The sequence below is a fragment of the Hypanus sabinus genome, chromosome 2 (assembly GCF_030144855.1).
Source record: "Hypanus sabinus isolate sHypSab1 chromosome 2, sHypSab1.hap1, whole genome shotgun sequence".
Classification (NCBI taxonomy): domain Eukaryota; kingdom Metazoa; phylum Chordata; class Chondrichthyes; order Myliobatiformes; family Dasyatidae; genus Hypanus; species Hypanus sabinus.
This window is the reverse complement of record NC_082707.1, coordinates 44,863,811-44,884,046: the sequence shown is the minus strand read 5'-3', so window position 1 is coordinate 44,884,046 and position 20,236 is coordinate 44,863,811. Positions and strand designations below refer to the sequence as shown.

The following is a 20,236-nucleotide window of genomic DNA, read 5'->3' as shown; positions in this document are numbered from 1 at the left end:
TTTCCTCTGCGGCTGCAGAATATTCTCAAGAGGGAGAGTGAGCAGTCAGAGATCATGGTGCACATTGGCACCAATGACAAGGGTAGAAAGGGGGGAAGAGATCCCATGCAGTGAGTATACAAAGTTAGGGAAAAGGATGAAGAGGAGGACCACCAAGGTAGTAATCTCAGAATTATCAGAGTCAGAATCAGGTTTAAAATCACCGGCTTATGTCGTGAAATTTTAAACAAGAGAAAATCTGCCAATGCTGGAAATCTAAAGCAAGACACACAAATCAGCAGGTCAGGCAGCATCTAAAGAAATGAATAAACAGTTGACATTTAAGGGTCTTGGCCTGAAATCTTGACTGTTTATTCATTTCCATAGATGCTGCCTGACCTGCTGAGCTTCCCCAGCATTTTGTGTTTGTCATGAAATTTGTTGTTTTTGTGGCAGCAGTACATTGCTATACCTAACAATTAAAACAATGAATTACAGTAAAAATATAGTATATATAAAAGTTAAACTAAATAAATGGTGCAGACAAAAGTAGTGAGGTAGTGATTATGGGTTCAATGTCCATTCAAAAAGCTGATGGCAGAGGGGAAGAAGCTGTTCCTGAATTTTTGAGTGTGTGCCTACAGGCTCCTGTACCTTCTCCCTGATGGTAGCAATGGGACAGGGCATTTCCTGGGTGATGGGGATCCTTAATGATGGATACCACCTTTTTCAGGCATTGCCTTTTGAAGGTGTCCTCGATGCCGGGAAGGCTAGTGCCCATGAAGGAGCTGGATGAGTTTACAACTTTTGGCAGTTTTTTCCAGTCCTGTGATGTTCAATGGCTCCTTCATATCAGGTATTGATGCAGCCAGTTAGAATGCTCTCCACGGTACATCTGAACCCAAGGGGGACCAATATCCTTGCAGGCAGGTTTGCTAGAGCTATTGGGGAGGGTCTAAACTAATTTGGCAGGGAGATGGGAACCAGAGTAATTGGACTAAGCCTGTTGGTTTACAAGCAGAGGCAAAATAATTTTTCCACTAATATACTTACATGTACTTACTGCACTTTATTTATTTATTTATATCATATATTGCATTGTACTGCTGCCGCTAAGTTAACAAATTTCATGACGAATGCCGGTGTGGTGATGCTAAACTGATTCTGATTCGGCAAAATTGCAGTCAGTGGGATGAGTTGAATTGTAACATTCAGATTCAGTTTATTGTCATTCAGAAACCACAAATGCAATGCAGTTAAAAAATGAGACAACGTTCATCTAGAATGTTATCACAAAAATGCATGACAAAACAGACTACACCAGAAAATCCACATAACGTTTGGCAATCCCCAATCCAGAGACCGGAGAGGCTGCTGCGTATTAATATCGCGCTACCACCTTAGTGTGTTCCCTGGAAAGGAGCTCCAATCCCACCAGACAAACAAGACCAAAAACTAAAGCTACAAGACCTGCACAAAACCACATAATTACAACATATTGTTACAACAGTGCAAACAATAGTATAATTGATAAAAAAAAACAGACCATGGGCAAAGGAAAAATAGTCCAAAGATGTTAAAAGACTATAAGTTTGAAAGAAACCACCACACAATTTCTAGAAGTCTTCAGGGTCCCAATAGACTCGTCATCTCACGCTGATGGCAGAAGGGAATACTCCCGCTATGGACTTCCACTGCGCCACCCGGCTCAGCCTTGCAGACGCAGCAGACAATGAAAGCAACCTGATCGCAGCGGACTCCGAGTCCGTCGAACCTCTGAGCCTCTGACCATCTCCTCTGACACAGCTTCTCCGAGTACCATCTCCTGCTGAGCGTATTAAGACGGCCCCGCCAACAGCCATCGGCAACGCGACCCCGAGGACTGGGATTCATTGTTTCATTGAAATGACAACAAAAGTGCATTGCATGCCAATGTACATCACTGCTATTCATCCATCACTCTTCATGTATAAACCTGTCACACATGTAGAGGGCTACAGATAGAGTAAAGGGGCTGATTGCTGTTTGTGATAGTCTTTGACCACAAACATACAGTAAATGAAAGCTTCACCACATGTGATAGTATTAACATCCTCTGTCTCTTATGTCACAAAACTTAACCTATCAATGTAATAAAAACAGAAAATTCTTGAGATATTCAACAGGTCAGGCAGAATTTGTAGAGAGAGAGAGAAGCAGATTTAATGTTTTGTCAGCAGCCTTTTCAGTCTGATCTGTTTTAAGTTAGGATTGAAATGAGCTTTAAGCTGCAGAGGAAGCAGGGAGAGTTGGGAAAAGCAAAAGGGAAGGTTTAAGTTTTGGAGAGAACATGAAAGAGTGGCACATATGTTGGCTAACAATGGTGATAAAGGTATGTCAAGAGGAGCTGTTAATAAGAGGATCAATGTTATTGATTGGATGTGGAATTGAATAATCATTATGCCCTGCTGAACCTTGAAGTTCCAGTTGACAACTATTGCATCCACTGTTAGTCTGGACAGGTATTCAACACCAAAATGATTTGAGTCATCTTTACAAATCCATGTTACTTGGTTGTAATAACAGAAAGAGAGGCCATTCAGCCCATTTAGGGCCATGTTGGCTCCCAGGAGAGATCTCATCCGTCGCCTTCTTATGCTCTTACTTTCAGTAGTTCTGCAGGTTATTCACTCTTACCTACCCAAGGGTTAAATTTCATGCAGTCACTGGAAGGATGTTGCAAACTCCACACAGGTACCAACTGTGGTCAGAATTTCTGAGTCACTGTGGTGGTGAGGCAGCCAGTTGAACTACTGTGCCACTATGCTGCCCATATCTGGAGTATAGCTCCCTCTTGGCACTTATTTCTGCAAGTGGAAGAAATGCTTGTGCCTACCCTTTCACCTTCTCCCTCACCACCATTCAGGTCACCAAACAGTCCTTCCAGCTGAGGTGACACTTCACCTGTGAGTATGTCTGAGTCAGTGCAGCATTGGTGAGATCTGACATAAATTGATGGGCCGCTTTTTCAAGCACTTTTGCTCTGTCCAACTCAAAAGACGGGATGTTCTGGTGGTCACCCATTACAATTCAACTTCCTATTCTGACTTGTCAGTCCATAGCTTCTTCTACAACCACAATGAGGTCACACTCAGGCTGGAGGAACAGCACCTCATATTTCCTGAATAGACTCAGGCACGGACATTGATTTCTCTAGCTTCCAGAAATTTCTCCCATTCCCCCTTTTTCTATTCCCCATTCTGACTCCCATCTTACTCCTCTTCCCCTGCCATTAACTCCCCTCTGTGGCCCTTCCTCCTTACCTTTCCTTCATGGTCTATTCTCGTCTCATATCGGATTCCTTCTTCTTCACCCCTTTGCCTCTTCCACCTATTACCTCCAAGCTTCTGACTTCATCGCCCACCTACTTTCCCCTTCACCTGGTTCCACCTATCACCTACAAGCTTGTACACATTCCCCTCCTCCCACCTCTTATTCTGGTTTCTTCTGCCTTCCTACGCTGATGAAGGGTTTTGGTCTGAAATGTTGACTATTTATTCCCCTCCGTAAATGCTGCCTGACATATGGAGTTCCTCCAGCATTTTGTGTAAGTTGTAAAAGAGTAGTAATGTGCTGATTTGCACGTTTTAGACATTCTGGTTGTATCTGAATATAGCAACTGTGAGAAAATAAGGAACCAATGCTTAATTCAGTGTGTCACCTGACAATGAGCTGGATCAGCTGATCTTATAATTTCTGTGGTTCTTGGACGAGAACAAAGACTTGTAAGAGGACAGAACAGTGAAAAAAGTTTACCAATGGAAATCCAGGGAGGAAGTGCTTAAGGTCTGAATCACTTGGCCAAAGCTGGAAGAGCTTGGAGATTTTGTAGAGCTTGGAAGTACCAAGATAAAGAACTAGAAGTCAATGTTGGCATGGTAGTGGAGGGGAGGGACAAAAAAGATAACATGAGGAGCAGAAAGCTACGTGAATCTCGCTTTAGTGGATGGAAAATAAGAAACCCAGGGAAGTGACTGTTGGAAGGGTTCAGTTTGGAGATAGCAGCTGAAATAACTGCTCCTTTACTATATATGCATGTGAAATAGAACATTGATTCTGATGTTTACCTCTCTCAACTCAGAGCAATTGCATGCGTTAGCACCCCTAAAATTCTTCCAGTAATTGATAGTCCAAAAAAAGCCACAGTTACTGGAGATCAGCAGTGACCATTTTGATATCATAAACAGGACTTGCCTACGGTGCAAGCAAGTTGTTCAACCACGCAGACCATCCAAAGTATCAGTGGTGTCATCTGTATCTACAGTACGTGTGCATGTGTAGATGATCACTTGTCGAACTTCCCAGAATTAATTTAGAAGTACAGCTGCTCCCCATGTGTAAATGTAGAAATGTGGCAAGAATGCACTAGCATACAAGAAAATGAGGCAAAGCAACAGACATTAAATAAAATCCACATCTGCGTATTTTGTAAATAGCTTTAAGATATTATATCTGCCTATCTTAAAAAGAGATGACTAATTATGTGCTAATTAATGACCTAAGGTATGGAAAAATTAATACTTAAATCTGAGTCATCTGTGCACAGACAACCAGGAGTCGTTTCCAGTTACCAAATGATGGAGCCTATAAAGCATCATGTAGCTCAGTCAAATAACCATTGAGTCAGCATTACAGAGAGAAGTGCCACAAACGCCACTAGCATTTAGATTCAATGGAGTACAGTGCCAATAGGGATAAAAATCAGTGATTATTTTGGTAACTCAACTTTGATTAAAATCATGCTGTTATCTGCAGGGTGGTTTCACTAAACTGTAGCTTAATTGAAGTATTTAAAGGACTCATTTAAGGGTAATTGAGACCAATTAACATGAACATAAAGGTGAAATGTGACTAGTCAAACCATATTAACTGTTAAAAAATTAACCATAATAACGCCTGCTCAAATTGACACATGCATACAGATTGTGATATGCTGGAATTGTGTGTATCAGAGCATTCTAGAGATTACTATGTGCCAAACAGACAGAAAACATTTTTCATGTGTAGCATGAACTTTAATAACTTCCCTCTGTTACTGCTGGCAAAGATACCATCAAGTAAGTAAAAACAGATGGAGTTGTTGAAGGTCTTTTTTTTAACAAGAAGCATATTTCAACTGCAAATGTTTTATCACTGCATCATTAATTACAACCGCAATGTAGTTTCAAATGTGCTTTAGAAGACAATTGATGAGTTAACATTTCATGTACTCTTCTCTGTTATGCTTAATGCTATTTTGTAGTTTTCAAGCCATACATTAGAGATGTAAAATTTTTTGCAGGCATTACCACATCAAGAGAAGTGACTGCATAGCTCAGCTAAGAGTAAACTTTCCTCTGAGTCACAAGTTTCAATTGCCCACCCCCACCCACCAGGATCTGAGCATCTTAATCCAGACCAGTTAAGTGTTAGATTGTCACTTGTTGCTACCTTTCTGCCTGCTTGTTAAACAGAGACTTTATCTCTCTCTTTAGTCATCATTAAAGTTCCAACTGCAGCTTTTCAAATTAAGTAGTTCAAACTTCCCACTCCTCTTCCCCAACTGCATTCTGGCCAAGATTTAATCCTCTGATGTCACTATCAAAGCATTATTAACAGTTCATTCATCAAGGAATCTGGTGAGAAGCTGCCATCAGTCTCCTGAACCAGTGTGGATAACTTCACCTCACACCTCAACACTGAATTGATTCCACAACCTATCAACTCATTTTCATGGATTCTGCAATTCATGTTCTCAGTATTATTAATTTGCTTATCTATTGTTATTAATATTATTTTGTATTTGCACAGTTTGTCTTTTGCACAATGGTTGTTTTTGGCCTTTGTGTGTAGTTTCTCTTTGTGTTTCTTTGTTTTGAATCTCAGAAAAGTATATGGTGACATATATGTACATTGATAATAAATTCACTTTAAATTTTGTCATTGTCCAATGAATAGCTTCTACCTTTGGTTGGAGGTGTCCATGCCTATTTAACCACCATAAGGTTTGTACAGCCAGTGTTGAAAATGTGACATAGAAATAGAGTATCTGAGACCAAAGTCAATTGAGCAACTAATGACCAATTTCTTCCACTTGAAGGACTTTGAAATTAACAGCACCCAACCCAAACAAGCAATGTTGAAAATGATAAATGTAATGCCGTATTGGATGTTTGTTAATAATATGATACCTGAAATGAAACGATTTGAATTTTTGCAACAACTCAAGGCACAATAACAGTAACTTATGAACTTTACATAGTTGGTTGCATTTGATTAAAGCAGGCAGTGGAGCAGCATATCTCAGGCAGAAAAAGTTAGAAGCAATTAGTTGTCTAAGTATTCTCTTCTGAATTTGCTGTGGCATTAAGATCAAATTATTTTACAAGTTATTGGCCTTGCTATTACTTTGACATTTCTGGGCCCTTGTGCATAAATTGACCACCATTTATACCTAGATAATAACACTGATTACTGTAACTGCAAATGAGAAAATCTGCAGAAGCTGGAAATCCAAGCAACACAATACAGGAGGAACTATGAAAAAGAGATTAGTCAATATTTCGGGCTGAGACCCTTCATCAGCATTCCAGAAATCCTTCACACAAATTTCAGGGAGCTAATGCTGTTGTTAGTAATGCTGAAGCAAGATGTGTCACCTTCTTTTCCACAGTTTAAATTATAATAATCATATTCAGTGATCTATTAGTTACTGTAACTAAGTGGTCATGAATTACGGTGGCTCATCTCTCAAGAATGAATTATGTTGTGTAAGGTACTTAATACGTTTACATTTAATGTTTTGACGCATAGCATTGTGTACGTAAAAGAAGAGTGAATTGTTTGCTGAATCTCTGTAGGAAGGAAAGCCAGACACATTATCATCTATTATTTCTCCTTTGCTGTTATTCCATTCCGTTGTTCTACTTTGCTTCAATTGGGGAATACAGACAATTGCACCAAATGATGCTACAAGCAAACAGTCCTTAGAATCAGTCCTCATGTGGTTAGGAAGAGTCTGGGGAGTCCAGTTCTAAACAAAGATTGTGGAAGTAAGTATGCATTCCACAAATCCTTCACACAAGTTTCAGGGGGTTAAAGCTGTTGTTAGAGTGAAGGAAGACCTATCATTTTCTTTTCCCAATTTAAAATTTAGGCATTCCTTTTATTATTATTATTATTTTATAATAATCATAACCATAACACTCTATTAGGCACTTAGCTAATGCCAATACAAAGAAGTCAGGTTCTAAGCAGAGTGACCATAGTGTGAGTGGGCCAGTGTTAGAGTTGTACAGGCTTTGGCTCAAGAGACTTAAGTGAGAAGGGGTGAAGGCTTGAGGTAAGTTTTTGTCTTTCTTTGTCTATTAGTACGTAGCTAGTGCCATGAGAATGGGTCCAGGGTCTATAAGACATAAGAGCAGAATTAGGCCATTCAGCCCATCAAATCTGCTCTGCCATTCCATCATGGCTGATTCCAGATCCCACTCAACCCCATACACCTGCCTCCCCGCCATGTCCTTTGATGCCCTGACCAATCAGGAAATGATCAACTTCCACCTTAAGTATATCCACAGACCTGGCTTCCCCCGCAGTCTGTGGCAGAGCATCCCACAGATTCACTACTCTCTGGCCAAAAAAAAAATTCCTCCTTACCTCTGTCCTAAAGGGTTGCCCTCAATTTTGAGCTGCGCCTTCTAGTTCTGGATACCCCCACCACAGGAAATAGCCTCTCCAGTGGTACGTGCTTTCTGTGAGATGTGGGAACTCTGGGAGACCTCTAGTTTCCCTGATTATCACATCTGCACAAAGTGCATACAATTACAGCTCCTTACAAACCATGTTAGGGAGCTGGACCTGCAGCTGAATGGCCTTTGGCTCATATGGGAGAATGATAAGGTGATAGAATTGAGCTACAGGGAGGTCTTCACCCCTAAGTTACAAGAGGCAGGCAGCTGGGTGACTGTCAGGGGAGGTAAAAGGAATAGGCAGCCCTTGCAGAGTACCCCTGAGGTCATTCTCCTCAATAATAAGCATACCTCTTTGGATAATATTTGAAGGGGAGACCTAACAGGGAAGGCTGCAGCAACCAGGTCTCTGGCACTGAGTCTGATTCTGTGGCTCAGAAGGGAAGGGAAGAAATGAAGTGTGAAGTAGTGAAAAAGAATTTGTTAGTTAGACAACAGGACAGTAGATTCTGTGCAGATGGAATACAGTGTCAGGAAGTGTATGGTCTTGCACTTTGGTAGAAGAAGTGAAAGGGTTGATTATTTTCTAAATGGAGTGAAAATACAAAAAACTGAGGTGCAAAGGGACTTGGAAGTCCTTGTGCAGGATTCCCTAAAGGCTAATTTTTGGGTTGAGTCTCAGGTGAGGAAGGCAAATGCAATGCTAGCATTCATTTAAAGAGGACTAGAATATAAAAGCAAGGATGTAATGTTGAGACTTTTTCAAGCACTGGGAAAACTCAATTGAAGTATTGTGAGCAGGTTTGGGCCCCTTATCTTAGAAAAGATGTGCTGAAACTGGAGACAATTCAAAGGAGGTTCACAAAAAATTATTCCAGGATTGAATGGCTTGTCATATGAAGAGCATTTGATGACTCTGGGCCTGTATTTGCAGGACTTCAGAAGAATGAAGGGTGACCTCATTGAAACCTAGTGAATGGTGAAAGGCCTTGATAGAGCGGATGTGGAGAGGATGTTTCCTATTGTCAGAGATTCTAAGACCAGAGGACACAGCCTCAGAACAGTGTCCTTTTAGTACAGAGATGTGGAGGAATTCCTTTAGCCAGAGAGTGGTGAATATGTGGAATTCTTTGTCACAAGCAGCTGTGAAGCTGAAGTCTTTATGTATATTTAAGACAGAGGTTGATAGTTTCCTGATGGGTCAGGGCATGAAGGGATATGGGGAGAAAGCAGGAGATTGGGGCTGAGAGAAAAATTGGATCAGGGGAAATGACAGAGCAGATTAGATGGGCCAAATGGCTCAATTCTGCTCCTATATCTTATGATCTTATAATATGTTGCCTCACAAAGGTCAGGGATGTCTCAGATCAAGTCCACAACATTTTAAAGGGGGAGGGTGAACATCCAGAAGTTGGGTTACATGTTGTTACTAACGGCATAAGTTGGAAAACTTGGCAATATGAAAATTAGTGCAAGAATTAGAAGTAAACCTCTATCTGATGTTCCTGCCATCATAGAAACCAAGTTTCAGCAAATTTCATTCAGTCCATATGATGCCCAGCTATGTCTGAGTGTGCTGGATACAAAAACATTCCAGCTGTGTTCCTGGAAGACTTGCACTCCACAACTATCTACATCTGCAGGCAGACCAGTCCAGTACAATTACAAAATTTTAAGGATTAGTTTTACTTGTCACATGTACATAAAAATATACAGTGAAATGTGTCATTTGCTTCAACGCTTAACAGAGCAGTGGGGGACAACCCACACCTATCCCTGTGCTTCTGGCACCAACATAGCCTGCCCACAACTCACTAGCCATAACCCTAACTTTGGAATGTGGGAGGAAACTGCTGTCATGGGGAGAATGTACAAATTCCTTACAGAAAATGGCAGGAATTGACCCCAGGCACTGTAAAGCATTGTGCTAACCACTACACCACATCCCACCCATGTGGTAATGTGAAAGAAAAATTGTCCAGGTATGTTCTATTTTTCAAAAATCCAGTTTGGCTAACAACCCCCTCAATCGTCTACTTTCAGTTATCAGCAGAGTGATGCAAGGTTTATTGCTGTGACTGGGCAACTTTCCAGCAAACTGCCGTTTAATGGGTTTTTCAGCTCCTGACCTCAATACAACTTTGATCTAAACATGAACAAAAGAGCTGGTAATGAACAATGAACCACATGGAATTCAAACTGTGAATTAAAAAATCATTTTGATTTGATGCCCAATGAAACTGAGAGAGACATGAAAAAAAACACCTCACCAGCTGGAATCTTACCTAGCACAAATAAAACAATGTTGTTCAAGCATCATCATCTCATCCCATCATTACTGCAGGAATCCCTTAAAATACTTCCCTTGCCTCAACAACCTTCAACTGTTTCATCAATGGGTTATCTTCAATTACAGCTGGAACATCTCAGTGACTGATGAGTTCAATTCCGTATCAAGTCTTTAGAAAATGAAGCAGTTTATACCTACATTTGATGAAATATAGACAACTTTGTCTTTCACTGGCAAGAAACCTGATACACGAATAGTAGGTAATAACCATCTTCAGCAACAGAATCTCTTCACCTTCCTTCATATTCCTTGACATTACTTACCATCACTGAGGTCACAATCTCTTATTGGCCAATATTGACCAATAATTTATCTAAACAGTCATACAGATATAGTCATTGCAAGAGCAAGTCTATCCAATATCTACTTCCTCATAATTTGACTTTCAAGTGGGTCCATCAGCTACAAGGTATGTTAAGACGATGATGGAATGCTTACCAATTACCTAGCAATAGTGTACCTCAAGCAACTTTCAACCCATCCAACACAAAACAGATGGCATAACTGGCACACAGGCCAACCAGCAAATTAGTCTGATTGCATTATCCTGATCTGGGCAGAAGTCCAACTGAGCAAACTGTCTATCATTAAAAGCCCTTCCACAAAGTTAAATGGATCTCAAATCATGGATCCTGAGCAACCTCTCCTTCCAACCCTAGCCCCCAAAACACTTTGAAAATTCATCAGTATCATTGCTCCTTGAACTGTCAGAGTAATTTTAAAGCAGTTAAAATAGTCTTAATAATTTTAAAAAATAACTTCAGTGAAAGGGAAATAAACCATTTTCCTGCTTTTGCCCTTTTAACAAAAGGCCAAATGTGTAGTGTATTCAAATCATCAGCTCAATACGTCAGTGATGAGTCCAGTCTCAGTGTGGAAGTCCAAATGTGTTGCAAACTGATTCCAACTTATCGTTGCCCGTTTTGTTCTGCACAGGACTGCCAGGTACATCAGTTCCCTCTATCACTGGAACATCATGCTCCATGTGATCTACAGATGCATTGCAAAAACATGTCAAAGCAGATTCTGAAGAAGTATCATCGGTCTGAAACCAAGGCTTTATGTTTCTCTCGGGTGCTGCCTGGCCTGCTGAGTAACTCCACCGCTTGTTTTTTTATAACTAGAATGAAGAGTCAGGGACTGCAGTCTTCAGTGACAAATTGGTCATATGGGTTCACAACACAACGTTTTCTTTTGATTATCTGCTGTTGATTCTGCGTTCAATGTAGTTAGTGACTGACTCTAAAGTCCTCTTGGATAGTAACTTAATAAGATTCAAAACTTGTCATGAAAAGTCATACAATCTCGGGTCTTGGTGTAGGATCTCGTACCAACAGTACATCAACTCTTTATAGATGCTGTCTGACCTGCTGAGTTCCTTCAGCACTTTGTGTGTGTTACTCTGGATGTCTGGTATCTGCAGAATCTCTTGTATTTAAAATCTCAGCTCCTTGATATTTAGCTCAGAATTAAACTAATGCTCATTTAAACATTTCAGTAACAAATGTCTTCTATAAAGAAGTTGGATGTTTCTGAAAAGGGGAAAGAAATTCTCTCTTATTGAGCAATTACTTGCAATGAATGATTTGAAAACTCCCTCGAACATCTTATTATCTTTAGTCATTGAATGTGTATGCTCCGCGTTACTTCCTCCAGTTAGTTTGGAGAAAAAGGGCCCCCATGTGAAAGAACTAATTGCACATTTCTTGGCAGCAAAAGCAGGATTACTTATGTTAATGGACCATACACACTGCAAAGATCCAATTTTTGTTCGTTTACTGCCAAGTACAGTAAATATGTGTGCAGAGATGAACATTTTGGACATTGCATTGAGAACAATAAATATTTATGTGATGAAGCCAAGACAGAAACTGACCTTCCTCAGTGTGGTAAGAAAATATTTGAATGCAATAATTTGCATTATTTTTAATGTAAAAGCAGCTGTTCAACCTGCACAAGATTAAGCAAGACTGTTATTCTGCTAACGTTGTTGATAATGTGATTTCACCTGTAGTTTAAGGCTCAAGCCACCCAGCTGTAATGTTTCACACTAGTAAAAGTAGACCCAAAATTCTTAGGCATTACTGTGTGCAAAGCTTATGCAACTGCTTATAAAATAGATCATGGCTGTACGTTGCCTTCCCTGGATTATTAAACAAATGATCGTGCCAATTGAACTGAAGTAGATGTGTGGAAATTATTAAAATAGAAGATAAATTTATGAAGTTACATACTGCATAACATATTAAAGTAACTAAAACTACTCAAATTATGTTTAGCACACATGAGAGACGGATTAACTGGAATCTGGAGCAAATTAGAGTTAACATTGCTTTTAGGTCAGATACATTCCTCATGATGAAAACAACTAATGTCCTGAAGAACGGTCTTGGCCCAAAATGTCAGCTGTTTACTCTTTTTCATAGATGTAGCCTGACCTGCTGAGTTTCTCCAGCATTTTGTGTGTGTTGTTTTTTAATTTCCAGCATCTGCAGACTTTCTGGTGTTTGTGAAGTCTAATTAATCTATGTAACACAATTGCACAGCTGATAGCGCTACTGCTTCACAGGTCCTGCAACCTGAACTCCAATACCGATTGTGTGAAGTTCGCATGTTTTTCCCATGACTGTGCAAGTTTCTTCAAGGAACTCTCATTTCCTACTTTATGCCAAGACTTGGGGTTGGGAAAATTGGTCCTGCTGTGTAGATGAGTTTGGTTAGTGATTGAATCTGGGTGGAACTGATGGGAAAGTGGTGAGAATAAAATGAGATTAATGTCTGATTAGTGTAAGTGGATGCTTGGTGGTGAGTGCGGTTTCAGTGAATTGAAAATTCTAATTGTCTATGTAATAATATAAAAAGAAAACAACATTTAAGGTCATAGTTTGAAATTTCATTTTTTTTACTATGTAAGATTTTTAACTGGGAATATTTTTTTAATAACGGATTCTTTTTAATCAGCACCTGCATTCCAATAAAGCAGGAGTTCCCACCCTTTTTTTATGCCACGGACCAATACCATTAAGCAAGGGGTCCATGAACCCCAGGTTGGGAACTCCTGCTCAAAAGGAATTTAGTCGAAAATATGTTTAAAAAGCATATCATGGTAGTGTTCTTATAAACTGTTCTTCTTTGTTATGAGCTTCATGAAGAGTATAGTTTAATAATAATATTGATACACAAATTAAAAATTCTCATTAACAAAGGAAAGAACTAGAAAATACGATCAAATGCAACTTAGTACCATGCAAATCCTCTCAATATGTTGGAATAAACATATTTTTGAGAAGTTATCCATGTGATCTTTACTGATTTGTACATTTCCCAATCAACCATAGCAGTAAATCAAACAAAAAGGAATGCAAGAGGTTAAAAAAAGTGGACAGTTTGACCCTGGGTGTTTTTAGATCTAAGCTTTAATAACTAGAACTTTTCTAACCAATAAGACACTCTGTTGTAAAATGTTAATGTTCATTCTATTTACTAAACAACAGTTGAGGCCCAAAAAGAGGGCAAAATATGTAAATTAATACCTCATTTTTACAAGTTCAAAGTTTACATTTTAAGAAAACTTTCTTCTTACATGCAATGCACAGCAACTGAACTGACCATTCTCTCCAAATGATTTATATTGGTCTTTATCTTGTACACAAACCCCCTTCTAACCTTCATCTAATCCCATCAGTAGAATAAGAACACAAGAAGATAGGAGCAAGCATAGGCAACCTGATTTCCTAGATTACCCTGCTAGTCAATACGTTCATGGATAACCTAACCCAGACCTCAGTGCCTCATCAGAACCAGATCCCCATAGTTGATAATCCCCTAATCTTTCCAAAAATTATCCACCTCCACTTCAAATATCCCAATCATTCTGGGGTAGAAAACTCTCCATAGGAGAAAGCTCTAGGTACCTGGGTTCTTTCCTGAAATTATGTTCCCTCATTCAAGGCTTTTCCACTTGTGAAAACTGTTCCTTCCTATTCCTTTCTTCTTCATGTGTTTATTCAATTTCCCCAACAATGTATCTTTGATATTTGCCTCAACAACTCATTTCAGGAGCAATTTTCACATTCATCACTGTTCTGCTTTATACAGATGGAAGCAGTGCCAGAAGAATTAGTTTTTAACTGGATAAAGACTATTGATATTTGTTTTGGAGAGTATATCATTTTTAAGACTTTGCCTTTAATTTTCAGAATTAATACAGTATTCTTTTATTAATATGGGAACTGTTGTTTCCTTAAGACAACTTTTGTGTATGATAAAAGAGACTGCAGAGTGCACAGCCCCAGAACAAAAAGGGTGTCCCTTTAGAGCAGAGATAAGAAGGAATTTCTTCAGCCACAGTGTAGTGAATCTGTGGAATTCATCACCACAAATGGCTGTGTCATTTTTAAGTCATTTTTATATTTAAAATATATTTAAAGCAGAGTTTGATAAGTTCTTGATTAGAAATGGCGTCAAAGGTTACAGGGAGAAGGCACGAGAACGGGGTTGAGAGGGATAATAAATCAGCTATCATCGAATGCTGGAACAGACTTGATGGGCTGATTGGCCTAATTCTGCTGCTATGTCTTAGAATCTGTGGTCCATCTATGTCTTCTTCTGATTGTCTTATGATCTACTGTATGCTATTTAGAAATTGGCCTAAATAAATTATTAAATAATATTCCGTTTCTCAGTGTTTTCTTTCTTGTGGCCAGTTGTTGGGACGATGTTCTGTTCATTTTTGTGTGTGTGTTGGGGGGGGGGTGAGGATTTGGTGTTACTGCTGCTGTTCTTTTCTGTGAGTGAGGGGGTCAGGGGATATTGTTGCTGTTTTTTTATGTGTGGGGGTGGATTTCTGGGTCTGCGAGTTTTGTTTCTTTTTCGTGCTGGGGAGGGATTTGATGTCTTTTCTTTCATCAGCATCCATGGTCTGCTTTATTTCATGGCAATCTGGAGTAGACAAATAGCAGAATTGTACTCTATAGGCATACTTTGACAATAAAATGAACCTTTGAGCCTTTTACCTTGCTTTTAAATACCATTTTAACAAGTAAATACACCTCTCTCCCTTTTCTCAATCTCTCTGTCTCCATATAAGACTGGAGATAAGACTGTCTACTGGTATCTTATATAAACCCACTGCCTCTCACAGCTATCTCAACAATACTTTCCCACCCTGTCATTTGTAAAAATGCCATTTCCTTTTCTCAGTTCCTCCGTTTCCACCACATCTGTTCCTAGGATGAGGCTTTGCATTCCAGAACATCAGAGGCAATCTCCTTTTTCACTGATGTCGTCTCCTTTTCCTGGACATTGCCCTAACCCCATCTTCCCAGTACCATATCAGCGATAGAATTCCCTTGTCCTTACCTACCACCTTAACAGCCTCCACTTCATTCTCTGTAACTTCCACCATTTTCAATGGGAACCTACCACTAAACACAGCTTTCCCCCCTGCATAACTCTCCACTTTCTATAGAGATCACTCTCTATATGACTCCCTGGCCCACTCATCCCTCCCCACTGATCTCCGTCCTGGCACTCATCCCTGGAGACAAATGCTACACCTCCCCCTACGCCTCATCCCTGGGAGACATTCATGACACTTGACCTGCAAGTCTGTCGGGATCAGCTACTGTGCCCTAGGCATCCTCAACATCAATGAGACCTTGTGCAGATTGGGGAACCGCTTTGTTGAGCACTTTTTCTCCATCCACCACAAAAGGTGGTGCTTCCATTTTAATTCTACTTCCCATTCCCATCCTGACATTTCAGTCCATGGCCTTGTCTATAGTTACGATGATGCTGCCTTCAGGTTGGAGGAGCAATACCTCATATTCTGTCTGAGCTGCCTCCAAGCTGATGGCATGAACATCGATTCCTCTAATTTCTGGGAATTACTCCCCTCCCTCTTCTCTCTTTTTCCATTCCTTTTTCTGGCTCCTTATCCTTTATCTTCTCCTCACCCATCCATCACCTCCCTCTGGTGCCCCTCCTCCCTCCAGTTCTCCCATGGTTCACTCTGCACTCCTATCAGATACTTTCTTCTGCAGCCCTTTACGTTTTCCACTTATAACCTCCCAGCTTTTTGACCAAAAAGTCGACGATCTTTTTACCTCCAGGGATGTTCCCTGAACTGCTGAGTTCCTCCAGGAGTTTATTTTTGCATCAAAACATCAAAATTGTACTGGCATTTTAAAACTGTATCCAAAATTGTATATTATTAAGAAAATAAATATTCTGGTGTTAAGATCCCGCAGAAGTCTGAAACAAAAGCAGAAATGCTGAAAACACAGAGAAAGTCAGGCAGCATCTGTGCAAAGAGAGTTACTTTCCCAATTCTAATCAAGGATTTTTGACCTGAAATGATAACCTTGTTAGATGCTACTGGGTGTGAACAGTATTTTCTGTTCTTATTAATATTTTTTACTGTGATACTGCAAACCCATAGAAAACCCTCATCATGCAATAGCTAGAGTATTAAATATGTAAATAAATGATTGAATATGGTTAAAAGTTGAGTTTCTAGAAGCTCTGGAGTGCCATCTGCTGGAGAACTATATCTAACAATTAGAATTGCTCATCCATCCATTGAGATGTGTGTCAAAGAATACTGAAATGTGCTTTTTTACTTCACATAATTTCTCATGTAACTAATTAATGAAGTGTGATGATTTTCCTGGTGTGAAATGGTTATTTATTTTACAACTTTGCACAGCTTCTCCAGAAACAATACCACTTTAAGAAAAGAAATAGAACTCCATCATACTTCCATTTATAAACTAAAACATACACATTATTAAAGCAGGTAGATGTTTAATGAACATTATAATGAACAACAGAGGCCAGCTGTGTCTCCACTTGGACTGTAGGGATAAGATAGGAATTTACTTTTTCTCTCTTGGGGGGGATTTGTGTTTTTTTTTCCTCAGAAGTGTGAAAGTTAATCTGCTGTTTGAAGGGTGGTGCTTAGATTTTGGCTCTGCGGTGGAAGTTAGGAATTAATTAAAGCCATAGTCTGGTAGTCATTTGTTTGTCCATACAACAGTGCACTCCAGGGCAAGGTGATGGCAATGAGAGCTGCTTGGGGGAAGCATAGGGCCTTTTAGCCAATGCTTGAAACTATCAAAACTTCCTCAAAAGAAATGATGTGATATCCAATCATGAAGCCAGAAGATTAAATGGAATAATGAATTATTTCCATTTGTGTTGGTTGCGGTATGTAGTCGATCAAGATCAAAGAGTTTCCTCTTGGTCTAAGACAATCTCTGATCTGTTTAGTTTTCATGAATAAACCCAATTGTTTTCATAAAACTGCAGAAGGGGGATTATAAGAAGGGGGATCCTATCAGAAGTTTTCTGATGACTCTGCCATTGTTGGATGCATCAGCAAGGGAGATGAGGCTGAGTACAGGGCTACCGTGGAAAACTTTGTCACATGGTGTGAGCAGAATCATCTGCAGCTTAATGTGAAAAAGTCTAAGGAGCTGGTGGTGGACCTGAGGAGGGCTAAGGCACCAGTGACCTGGATCAATAAAGAATGTCTGTCTGTCTGTCTGTCTGGGTGAGAAGCTGACAGTGATGCAGGTGGACGCTTCCCTGGTGTCATGGATTATTGATTACCTGACTGGCAGACCACAGTACGTGCGTTTGCAACACTGTGTGTCAGACAGAGTGGTCAGCAGCACTGGGGCTCCACAGGGGACTGTCCTGTCTCCCTTTCTCTTCACCATCTGCACCTTGGACTTCAACTACTGCACAGAGTCTTGCCATCTTCAGAAGTTTTCTGATGACTCTGCCATAGTTGGATGCATCAGCAAGGGAGATGAGGCTGAGTACAGGGCTATGGTGGGAAACTTTATCACATGGTGCGAGCAGAATCATCTGCAGCTTAATGTGAAAAAGACTAAGGAGCTGGTGGTGGACCTGAGGAGGGCTAAGACACCGGTGACCTCTGTTTCCATCCAAGGGGTCAGTGTGGACATGGTGGAGGATTACAAATACCTGGGGATATGAATTGACAATAAACTGGACTGGTCAAAGAACACTGAGGCTGTCTACAAGAAGGGTCAGAGCCATCTCTATTTCCTGAGGAGACTGAGGTCCTTTAACATCTGCCGGACAATGCTGAGGATGTTCTAAGAGGCCGTGGTGGCCAGTGCTATCATGTTTGCTGTTGTGTGCTGGGGCAGCAGGGTAGAATCGACAAACTCATTCGTAAGGCCAGTGATGCTGTGGGGGTGGAACTGGACTCTCTGACGGTGGTGTCTGAAAAGAGGATGCTGTCCAAGTTGCATGCCATTTTGAATAATGACTCCCATCCACTCCATAGTGTACTAGTTAGGCACAAGAGTACATTCAGCCAGAGACTCATTCCACCGAGATGCAACGCTAAGCGTCATAGGAAGTCATTCCTGCCTGTGGCCATCAAACTTTACAACTTCTCCCTCGGAGTGTCAGACACCCTGAGCCAGTAGGCTGGTCCTGGACTTATTTCCACTTGGTGTAATTTACTTATTATTATTTAATTATTTATGGTTTTATATTGCTACATTTCTACACTATTCTTGGTTGGTGCGACTGTAACGAAACCCAATTTCCCTTGGGATCAATAAAGTATGTCTGTCTACAGGGGGATTAATAGACTGTTGAACTATGCTTTAGCTGTTAATAAGATTCAAAATTCAAAAACTTTATTGTCATTCTAACCGTACATTAGCTCTGCAGGACAGAATGAGACAGTGTTTCCCAGGAGCAGTGCAATCATAACATAACAAACCAACACTAAATAATAAACATAACAATAAATAGTAAAACACAACAGCCACATGTCAGTTAAAAACAAGTTAAAAGTGTCCAGTGCAAGTTAAAAGTGTCCAAAGCAGAGTCAGGTAGAACAGCTATTTAGCAGTCTGACTGCCTGTGGGAGGAAGCTGTTTAGTAACCTTGTGGCTTTTGTTTTGATGCTCCTGTAGCATCTACCTGATGGCAGAAGAACAAACAGATCATGGAGAGGGTGTGAGGGGTCTTTAATGATGTACCATGTCTTCTGGAGGCATCAACTCTGAAAGAGGTCTTGGACAGAAGGTAGGGAGACCCCAATAACCTTCTCTGCTCCCCTAACCACCCTCTGCAAGGCTTTTTTGTCAGCACCACTGCAGCTGGAGTACCAGGTTGTGATGCAAAAGGTCAGTACACTCTCAACCACGCCCCTGTAGAATGTAGTTAAGATGTTAATGGGGAGTGTTGCTTCTTTAAGTTTCCTCAGAAAGTGCAATCTCTGCTGGGCTCGTTTCACAATCCCAGTGGTGTTCCTGGACCAGGTGAGATTGTCTGAGATCTGCACCCCAAGGAACTTGATGCCGCCGATGCTGAGGGGTGTGTGCTCAGGCTGAGACCGTCTGAAATCGACGATCATCTCCTTGGTTTTGGTGACATTAAGCATCAAGTTGTTGTCACTGTACCAGCTCTCTCGGTGTTTGACCTCCTCCCTCTGCATTGTTTCATCATTTTTGCTGCTGAGCCCCACCACTGTGGTATCATCAGCAAATTTAATGATCAGGTTCTCCTTGAATCTGGCTGCACAGTCATGTGTTAGCAGTGTAAACTGCAATGGGCTAAGCACACAGCCTTGTGGGGATCCAGTGCTCAGTGTGATGGAGTCAGAGATGTTCCTGCCAACACGGACTGACTGTGGTCTCTCTGTCAAGAAATCCAGAATGGCATGTTAGTGCCACATGGCAGTGTTAGGGCCAAGCAGCGACAGTTTCTTCACTAGTCTCTGAGGGATGATGGTATTGAACGCTGAACTGAAATCAATGTACAGGATTCTGGCATAAGTGTCTTTGTTGTCCAAGTGAGAGAGAACTGTGTGCAGTGTGGTGGAGATTGCATCCTCCGTAGAGCAGTTGGGACGATAAGCAAACTGTAGAGGATCCAGCGATGAGGGGAGGCTGGCTGTGATATGTGATATAATAAACAATCAATAAAAGAGCATGCCTTTTATTCTGTGTTTCCTAGCCTAATTAAAGTAAAATGTTACAGCTAATATTCAAACTAATTCATAAATAATATCTTCTGTAGGTGAGAAGAGAAATGGCCGATACACAACACAATAACAACTAACTTACCTCAGTGAGGTTGAAGGTGCATTTCTGTTAGGGATATAGATATTTCTAATTCTCCAGATTACAGTTTTAAAAGATATGCT

General features: G+C 40.5%; 1 long non-coding RNA gene across 1 annotated transcript in view; it reads left to right on the top strand.

Annotated features, from left to right (window-relative positions):
- The window catches only part of LOC132378366 (uncharacterized), a 175,658-nt gene extending 163,434 nt beyond the window's left edge, over positions 1-12,224 (top strand). The window contains exon 6 of the long non-coding RNA XR_009507007.1: positions 10,972-12,224. This is a non-coding gene — a long non-coding RNA (uncharacterized LOC132378366). The remainder of the gene's footprint in view (positions 1-10,971) is intronic.
- Positions 12,225-20,236: the final 8,012 nt, after the last annotated feature.